The sequence below is a fragment of the Nycticebus coucang genome, chromosome 12 (genome assembly GCF_027406575.1).
Source record: "Nycticebus coucang isolate mNycCou1 chromosome 12, mNycCou1.pri, whole genome shotgun sequence".
NCBI lineage: Eukaryota > Metazoa > Chordata > Mammalia > Primates > Lorisidae > Nycticebus > Nycticebus coucang.
In genome coordinates, this window is record NC_069791.1 from 83,183,950 (window position 1) to 83,194,692 (window position 10,743).

At 43.3% G+C, this 10,743-nt stretch overlaps 1 pseudogene; it reads right to left on the reverse strand.

Annotated features, from left to right (window-relative positions):
- Positions 1–246: 246 nt before the first annotated feature.
- LOC128562015 (40S ribosomal protein S25-like) lies at positions 247–10,743 on the reverse strand (annotated as a pseudogene).

The following is a 10,743-nucleotide window of genomic DNA, read 5'->3' on the forward strand; positions in this document are numbered from 1 at the left end:
GACTACAGGTGCCCGCTAACATGCTGGGCTAGTGTTTCTATTTGTAGTAAGACGGGTCTCTCCTGCCTAGGCTGATCTCAAACTCCTGAGCTCAAGCAGTCCACCCAACTCAGCCTCCCAGAATGCTAGAATTACAAGCACGAGCCACTGCAACCAGCCTGAACTTGAATTCTTTATTAAATGTTTGGTAGAATTCACAAGTGAAAAAACAACAACAACAACAACAACCCCCCCCTTTAAATGCATTTATTTGGCGAGCGCAGCCGCCAGACAAGACAGATGCTGGGTCAGAGGCAGTCCGTGGCTTTGGGGCCTGTTGGGCTGCTTCCCGCCTCTGCCATCATCCCCGCCCCCGCTGCCGCCTACACCGCAGAGCTAGGCCAAGGGGGCCATGAGGTTCTTCTGCCCTGCTGGTCTGGTGTGGCGGAGCCCCGGTGCTGGAGGTTCCCCAGGAAATCATCACACTCTCCTTCCCACTGTGGTTTTGGGAGCATGAAGGCATTGCTTACCTCCTATGTCTGGTTCACTGTATGTAGGCTGGGAGTGTCTGAGGATCACTTGGAGTGCTGTCCCTTGGAAGAGGAGAAATAAGATTGACACTAAGAATACCAGTCGGCTGGGGTGGTGCTTGTGGCTCAAAGGGGTAGGGCGCCAGCCCCATATGCTGGAGGTGGTGGGTTCAAACACAGCCCCAGCCAAAAACTTCAAAAAAAAAAAAAAAAAAAACCAGCCGGGACTGCGATCGGTGCCTGCCCGGAACTTGGTAAGAGCTGCCCGCGACCCCTGACCCGCACCTGCTGGGCCTCTGCAGGCCCTGACCAGGAACTGCTGGAGCTGCTCAACTCCAAGTCCACCCTCCTGTACCCTCCCTGCCTCCACACCAGCCCCCTTGTCTGGCTGCCTCTGCACGGAGCCCTTCTCCTGGCCAGAGACTGCTGGAGCCTTGGGCTCTCTGTGCCAAAGTCACTGGGTGACAGGCACTCCCAGAGCTGTGTGCACCACCCCCCGCCCTGTTGCTGGATCCGCACACTCCAGAGCTGCTTCCACAACCCAAACTCCCTGGGGCAGCCCTAGAGGAACCACACAGGGTCACTCCCTACAAAGATCCAGCAACAACAGAGTGATCCCGCTGGGGTGTAGAGACACCTCCCCAACTCTGAGGATGGCCAGAGGCAACGGTGAAAAACAAACATGAGGTGAAATCAACAGAAAAACTCTGGCAATATGAATAATCAGAGTAGATCAACTTCCCCAAGGATCAATCGGGCAGACACAGCACAAGATCCCATGTACAAAGAAATAGCTAAGATGTTAGAAATCAAATTCAGAATCTGGATAGCAAATAAGATCGAATTAGAATTTCAAGCAGTAACCCAAAAGATATCTCAAGAATTCAACGAATTTGGTGACCAAATGACCAAAGATTTTGACACATTGAGGCAAGAAGTTGCAGCCCTCAAAGATCTGAGAAACACAGTAGAATCCCTCAGTAACAGAATGGAGCAAGCAGAAGAAAGGGTTTCTGACATTGAAGACAAAGCTTTTGAACGCTCCCAAACTCTCAAAGAGGAAGAGAAATGGAGGGTAAAAACAGATCTCTCTCTCAGAGAGCTCTGGGATAATTAGAAGAAAACCAATATTCGTTTTATAGGGATCCCCAAAAGCGATGAAGTGGCTTCACAAGGCACAGAGTCTCTTCTCCATGAGATTATGAAGGAGAACTTTCCAGACATGCCAAGAGAGTCTGAAATTCAGATAGCAGACAGTTTCAGAACTTCAGCATGACTCAACCCAAATAAGACATCCCCCAGACACATCATAATCAATTTCACTAAAGCTAATATGAAGGAGAAAATTCTGAATGCAGCCAGGCGAAAGAAAACCATTACCTACAAGGGGAAGAATATTAGAATAACTGCAGATCTCTCTGCTGAAAACTTTCAAGCTAGAACAGGATGGTCATCGACTTTTTTTTTTTTTTTTGTCATCGACTTTTAATCTCCTAAAACAAAATAACTTTCAACCTAGGATCCTGTACCCAGCTAAACTGAGTTTCATTTATGACAGAGAAATTAAATACTTTAATGACATTCACATGTTGAAGAAATTTGCCATAACTAAACCAGCTCTCCAGAATATTCTCAGATCTATTCTCCATAAAGACCAGCGTAATCCTCCACCACAAAAATAAACCCACCCAGAAAATTTTGATCAAATTCTGACTTTCACAGTCACAAAATGATTAAAAATTTTCACCGGACTCTCGAAAGGCTTATCAATATTCTCAATTAATGTGAATGGTTTAAATGGTCCTCTAAAGAGGCACAGGTTGGCTGACTGGATACAAAAACTCAAGCCAGAGATCTGCATACAAGAATCTCATCTTACATTAAAAGACAAACATAGACTCAAGGTGAAGGGATGGTCATCTATACTCCGGGCAAATAGAAAGCAGAAAAAAGCAGGTGTTGCAACCCTATTTGCAGATGCAATAGGCTTTAAACCAACCAAAATAAGGAAGGATAAGGATGCATAGTTCATATTTGTTAAGGGTAATACTCAATACGATGAGATTTCAATTATTAATATTTATGCACCCAACCAGAATGCACCTCAATTTATAAGAGAAACTCTTAATAGACATGAGCAACTTGATTTCCTCCAGTTCCATAGTAGTTGGAGATTTTAACACCCATTTAGCAGTGCTGATAGATCCTCCAAAAAGAAGGTAAGCAAAGAAATTTTAGATTTAAACTTAACCATTCAACATCTGGACTTAACAGACATCTACAGAACATTTCACCCCAACAAAACTGAATACACATTCTTCTCATCAGCCCATGGAACATACTCCAAAATCGACCACATCCTAGGCCACAAATCTAACCTCAGCAAATTAAAAAAAAATAGAAATTGGGCGGCGCCTGTGGCTCAGTCGGTAAGGCACCGGCCCCATATACCGAGGTGGCAGGTTCAAACCCGGCCCTGGCCAAACTGCAACCAAAAAAAAAAATAGCTGGTCGTTGTGGTGGGTGCCTGTAGTCCCAGCTACTCGGGAGGCTGAGGCAAGAGAATCTCTTAAGCCCAGGAGTTGGAGGTTGCTGTGAGCTGTGTGAGGCCATGGCACTCTACCCAGGGCCATAAAGTGAGACTCTGTCTCTACAAAAAAAAAAAATAGAAATCATTCCTTGCATCTTTTCAGACCACCATGGAATAAAAGTTGAACTCAATAACAACAGGAATCTGCATACCTATCCAAAAACATGGAAGCTAAACAACCTATGCTGAAGGATAAATGGATTATAGATGAGATTAAGAAGGAAATTACCAAAGTTTTGGAACAAAACAACGATGACACGAATTACCAGAACCTCTGGGATACTGCAAAGGCAGTCCTAAGAGAGAAATTTATAGCACTGCAAGCTTTCCTCAAGAAAACAGAAAGAGAGGAAGTTAATGACTTAATGGGACATCTCAAGCAACTGGAGAAGGAAGAACATTCCAACCCCAAACCCAGCAGAAGAAAAGAAATAACCAAAATCAGAGCAGAATTAAATGAAATTGAAAACAAAAGAATTATACAACAGATCAATAAATCCAAAAGTTGGGTTTTTTTTGTTTGTTTATTTGTTTTTGCAGTTTTTGGCTGGGGCTGGGCTTTTTTTTTTTTTTAATTAAATCATAGCTGTGTACATCAATATGATCATGGGGCACCATACACTTGGTTCATAGAATATTTGACACATTTTCATCTCCCTAGTTGACATAGCCCTCCTGGCATTTTCTTAGTTACTTTGCCAAGACATTTGGGGCTGGGTTTGAACCCACCACCTACAGCATATGTGGCTGGTGTCTTATTCCTTTGAGCCACAGGCACTGCCCCAAAAGTTGGTTTTTTGAAAAGATCAATAAAATAGATAAACCTTTGGCCAACCTAACCAGGAAAAAAAGAGTAAAATCTCTAATGTCATCAATCAGAAATGGTAATGATGAAATAACATCAGACCCCTCAGAAATTCAAAAAATCCTTAACGAAGGGGCAGCGCCTGTGGCTCAAAGGAGTAGGGCACCGGCCCCATATACCAGAGGTGGCAGGTTCAAACCCATCCCCGGCCAAAAACTGCAAAAAAAAAAAAAAAAAATCCTTAACGAATACTATAAGAAACTCTACTCTCAGAAATATGAAAATCTGAAAGAAATCGACCAATACCTAGAAGTACGCCACCTATCAAGACATAGCCAGAACGAAGTGGAAATGTTGAACAGGACTACATCAAGTTCTGAAATAGCATCAACTATATAAAATCTCCCTAAAAAGAAAAGCCCAGGATCAGATGGCTTTAAGTCAGAATTCTACCAAACCTTTAAAGAAGAACTGGTACCTATATTACTAAACCTCTTCCAAAATATAGAAAAAGAAGGAATACTACCTAACACATTCTATGAAGCAAACATCACCTGATCCCCAAACCAGGGAAAGACCCAACAAGAAAAGAAAATTATAGGCCAATATCACTAATGAATATTGATGCAAAAATACTCAATAAGATCCTAACAAACAGAATCCAACAACACATCAAAAAAATTATACACCATGACCAAGTGGGATTTATCCCAGGGTCTCAAGGCTGGTTCAATATATGTTAATCTATGAATGTAATTCAGCACATAAACAAACTAAAAAATAAAGACCATATGATTCTCTCAATTGATGCAGAAAAAGCTTTTGATAATATCCATCATCCCTTCATGATCAGAACACTTTAAAAAATTGGTATAGAAGGGACATTTCTTAAACTAATAGAGGCCATCGACAGCAAACCCACAGCCAACCAATATCGTATTGAATGGAGTTAAATTGAAATCATTGTCACTTAGATCAGGAACCAGGCAAGGTTGCCCATTGTCTCCATTGCTCTTTAACATTGTAATGGAAGTTTTAGCCATTGCAATTAGGGAAGAAAAGGCGATCAATGGTATCCACATAGGGTCAGAAGAGATCAAACTTTCACTCTTTGCAGATGATATGATCGTATATCTGGAAAACACTAGGGATTTTACTGCAAAACTTTTAGAAGTGATCAAGGAATACAGCAAATGTCTCAGGCTACAAAATCAACACCCATAAATCTGTAGCCTTTATATATACCAACAATAACCAAGCCGAAAAAACAGTCAAGGACTCTATTCCTTTCACAGTAGTGCCAAAGAAGATGAAATATTTGGGAGTTTATCTAACAAAGGACGTGAAAGATCTCTACAAAGAGAACTATGAAACTTTAAGAAAAGAAATAGCTGAAGATGTTAACAAATAGAAAAACATACCATGCTCATGGCTGGGAAGAATCAACATTGTTAAAATGTCTATACTACCCAAAGCAACATATAATTTTAATGCAGTTCCTATTAAAGCTCCACTGTCATATTTTAAAGATCTTGAAAAAATAATACTTCGTTTTATATGGAATCAGAAAAAAACCTCAAATAGCCAAAACATTACTCAGCAATAAAAACAAAGCAAGAGGAATCATGCTACCAGACCTGAGACTGTACTATAAATTGATAGTGATCAAAACAGCATGGTACTGGCACAAAAACAGAGATGTCTGGAACAGAATATAGAACCAAGAGATGAATCCAGCTACTTACTGTTACTTGATCTTTGACAAGCCAGTTAAAAACATTCAGTGGGGAAAAGATTCCCTATTTAACAAATGATGCTGGGTGAACTGGCTGGCGATCTGTGAAAGACCGAAACTGGACCCACGCCTTTTTTTTTTTTTTTTCATAATTGTGGAGATTTTATTTTATTTTTTTTTTGTGGTTTTTGGCCAGAGCTGGATTTGAACCCACCACCTCTGGCATATGGGACCGGCGCCCTACTCCTTGAGCCACAGGCACCACCTGGACCCACACCTTTCACCATTAACTAAGATAGACTCTCACTGGATAAAAGATTTAAACTTAAGACGTGAAACTATAAAAATACTTGAAGAAGGGCAGTGCCTGTGGCTCAGCGGGTAAGGCGCCGGTCCCATATGCCGGAGGTGGCGGGTTCAAACCCAGCCCCGGCCAAATTAAAAAAAAAAAAAAAAAAATACTTGAAGAAAGTGCAGGGAAAACTCTTGAAGGAATCGGCCTGGGTGAATATTTTATGAGGAGGACTCCCCAGGCAATTGAAGCAGTATCAAAAATACACTACTGGGACCTGATCAAACTAAAAAGCTTCCGCAGAGCCAAGAACATAGTAAGTAAAGCAAGCAGACAGTCCTCAGAATGGGAGAAAATATTTGCAGGTTATACTTCCGATAAAGGTTTAATAACCAGAATCCACAGAGAACTCAAACATATTAGCAAGAAAAGAACAAGTGATCCCATCTCAGGGTGGGCAAGGGACTTGAGGAGAAACTTCTCTAAAGAAGACAGATGCACAATCTACAAACACATGGAAAAAAGCTCATCATCCTTAATCAGCAGAGAACAGCAAATCAAAACTACTTTGAGATATCACCTAACCCCAGTAAGAGTAGCCCACATAACAAAATCCCAAAACCAGAGATGTTGGCGTAGATGTGGAGAAAAGGGCACACTTCTACACTGCTGGTGGGAATGCACACTAATACGTTCCTTCTGGAAGGATGTTTGGAGAATACTTAGAGACCTAAAAATAGACCTGCCATTTGATCCTATAATTCCTTTACTAGGTTTATACCCAGAAGACCAAAAATCACAATATAACAAAGACATCTTTGTACCAGAATGTTCATTGCAGCCCAATTCATAATTGCTAAGTCATGGAGGAAGCCCAAGTGCCCATCGACCCACGAATGGACTAGCAAATTGTGGTACATGTATACCATGGAATATTATGCAGCCTTAAAGAAAGATGGAGACTTTACCTCTTTCATGTTTACATGGATGGAGCTGGAACATATTCTTCTTAGCAAAGTATCTCAGCAATGGAAGAAAAAGTATCCAATGTACTCAGCCCTACTATGAAGCTAAATTATAGCTTTCACATGAAGGCTATAACCCAACTATAGCACAAGAATATGGGAAAAGGGCCAAGGAAGGGGACGGGAGGGGGGAGGTTAGGGTGGAGAGAAGGTAATGGGTGGGGCCACACCTACGGTGCATCTTAGAATGGGTACAGGAGAAACTTACTAAATGCAGAATACAAATGTCTATATACAATAACTAAGAAAATGCCATGAAGTCTACATTGAACAGTTTGATGAGAATATTTCAGATTGTATATGAAACCAGCACATCGTACCCCTTGATTGGACATAACTATGATTTAACAATAAAAAAATGCATTTATTTGCTTGCTTATGATCAATGAGAATGGAATAGGAATGAGAGGGAGCACATTAAATTATTAGCTTTGGCCACTAGGGAGGGATGGCATAGGGGAAGAGACAGAGGGTGGGCAGTAAGCCAAAAGAAGAAGGAAGACTGCCCGTGATGGACAGTGCTCATAAGTTATGATGGGTGTCTAGCCTCAATAGGATAGAGTGGTCACTGAACGAAATGGCTTCTATTTAAGGGTAACAGAATTGTAGGTGACTTTTACTTTCTTTGTTATACTTTTATATTATTATTATTATTATTATTTTGAGAGAGTCTCATTCAATTGTCCTGGGATAGGGTGCTGTGGTATCATAGCTCACAGCAACCTCAAACTCTTGGGCTCAAGCAACCCTTATGCCTCAGCCTCCCAAATAGCTGGTACTACAGGGACCTGCTACAATGCCCAGCTAGTTTTTCTAATTTTAGTAGAGGTCTGGAGAGGTCTCACTTTGCTTAGGCTGGTCCAAACTCTTCACCTTAGGCGATCCACCCGCTTCTACCTCCCAGAGTGCTAGGATTATTGGCCAGAGCCACCACGCCTGGCCCCTTATATTATTTTAATTATTACTTTTTTTTTTTTTTTGAGATGGAGCCTCAAGCTGTCACCTTGGGTAGAGTGCAGTGGCATCACAGCTCACAGCAACTTCCAACTCCCGGGCTCAAGCAATTCCTGCCTCCACCTCCCAAGTAGCTGGGACTACAGGCGCCCGCCACAACACCTGGCTATTTTTTGGTTGCAGCTGTCATTGTTGTTTGGCGGGCCTGGGCTGGATTCGAACCCACCAGCTCAGGCGTATGTGGCTGGCACCTTAGAACCCACCAGCTCAGGCGTATGTGGCTGGCACCTTAGCCACTTGAGCCATAGGTGCCCAGCCATTATTTTAATTCTTTATACTGCAAATGGACCGTTGATAGAGTCAAATAATTCAATTACTCAAAAGAAAAGAAAGGGTTAAAAGATCCTGAAATCCTAGGTGGTGCCTGTGGCTCAGTGAGTAGGGCGCCAGTCCCATATACCAATGGTGGTGGGTTCAAACCCAGCCCCGGCCAAACTGCAACAAAAAAATAGCTGGGCGTTGTGGCAGGTGCCTGTAGTCCTGAAATCCTTAGAGGGCACGGGTTTCTTTGCCTAGAGCCACAGTCTGTCTGCTGCACCTGGGGGCGGTCCAGAGAGTGGTGACATGGCCTTGCAGTTCAGTGCTTTGATATTCACCAAGGGCAGTCTCATGTTCAGGGACTCAGAGAGCCTGTTCCTTACAATCTTGCCAGAATTTGTCACCCCAACACTGCGGGCTCTGCCCAGCTACTAGTAGAGGGATTTTTAAACATATCCTGTGCCAAGGAATCTGATTCAATTGGTGTAGTGATGCTTCGGCATCTGTATTAGGATTATTATTTGTAAATGATTATGAGTTTCTATTTTCACACAACTTTTGGGAACCAAAGAATTTAGGCTTCTTCAGGATAATCAGCCACAGACACAAGAGGCCACTTCTGGTTTATAATTTTCTAATTATCCTTTTCTGGTGCAGACATAGCAGTTCTCTGGTACTTGGCCATGTACCATTTTCTATGTCCTCCAGGCTTCAAAAGGATAATTTTATTTTATTTTTTTGGCCAGGGCTGGGTTTGAACCCATCACCCCTTTGAGCCACAGGCGCCGCCCATAATTTTTTTTTTCTTAAGAGACAGAGTCTCACTTTATGGTCCTCGGTAGAGTGCTGTGGCATCACACAGCTCACAGCAACCTCCAGCTCTTGGGCTTAGGAGATTCCCTTGCCTCAGCCTCCGGAGTAGCTGGGACTACAGGTGCCCACCACAATGCCCGGCTATTTTTTTTGTTGTTGCAGTTTGGCTGGGGCTGGGTTCGATCCTGCCACCCTCGGTATATGGGGCAGGTGCCCTACTCACTGAGCCACAGGTGCCACCCAAGATAATATTTTTTAAATAAAGCTATACATTTTAAATTTAATTTAATTTTATTTTTTTGAGACAGAGTCTCACTATGTTGCCCTCGGTAGAGTGCTGTAGCGTCATAGCTCACAGCAACCTCAAACTCTTGGGTTATTCTCTTGCCTCACCCTCCCAAGTAGCTGGGACTATAGGCACCTGCCACAAAGCCCAGCTATTTTTTGGTTGTAGTTGTCATTGTTGTTTGGCAGGCCCGGGCTGGGCTTGAACCTGCCAGCTCTGGTGTAGGTGGCTGGCACCCTAGCCGCTTGAGCTACAGGTGCAGAGCCTATACAGTTTTTAAAAAATCAGATCGCATCACACTCTGCTTAAAACCTTCCAGCGGGCCGGTCACAGAGGCTCATGCCTGTAATCCTAGCACTCTGGGAGGCCCAGGCAGGGGGATTGCATGAGCTCATGAGTTCCAGACCAGCCTGTGCAAAAGCAAGATCCCATTTCTACTAAAAATAGAAAAAGTGAGGCAAGAGGATCACTTGAGCCCAGGAGTTGGAGGTTGCTGTGTGCTATGATGCCATGGCACTCTACCCAGGGCAACAGCTTAGGACTGCTCAAAAACAAAAACAAACAAAACAAACAAAAATAATCTCCAGGTGGGTGGTGCCAGCCAGTTATGGATGGCTGTGGCAAATTTCTGGCCTCAGCCAGCAGAGCTTCGAGACCCTTCTAAGTCCTTGGGGGACCAAGGGATGCTAGCTCTGCACCTCCAAAGTAACCGAGGGGAAGTCATTTCAGATCGCCTTATGGCAGGAATGGGAGGAGAGCAGATGAAGGCAGAGAAAGCTGGGGCATTGTCTGAGACTGGGAGGAGATGAAGGATTCGGAGACCCTCGTGAGGCATGGCTGTGGATGTCAGGTCTGCAATTGGCAGAAGAATCCTTCCAGGGCTGCAGGACCCAGAGGCAGGACCCTCACATTCCAAGGACCTAAGCCTCCCCTCAGTTTTATGCTATCCCAGGATTTGCATTTGGTCCAATTGTGTACTTTTATGCATTTTATTTTTGTTCAGTAAAGTTTTATTTTTCCAAATACATGGTTGAATGGACCCTGTTCCTGCATCTCCACAGCAGATGGGGCATCTCCACCCTTGATATTTCTGGTGTAAATTACTTTAGCTCTGTGCTTTGAAACCAGTTTGATAAGGCCTTTACTAAGGAGCTCCTGAAGGGCTGCCCTGGCCAGGGACCCTCAAATCTTCAGTCTCTCAGAGACCACAGCTGGGGTGATAACCTTATTGTTGGGAACTTCCTTACAGGGTTTGTCATATGTAGTTTTGCCAAACAAGACTAGGTTGTTGAGCTTGTCCTGAACTTTGCCTTTGGACCACTTCTTTTTGGCCTTGCCCCCAGATTTGTTCACTGGGTCTTTGTCTTTCTTGGCCGACTTTCCAGCATCTTTCTTCTTGTCCTTCTTGGGCAGCAT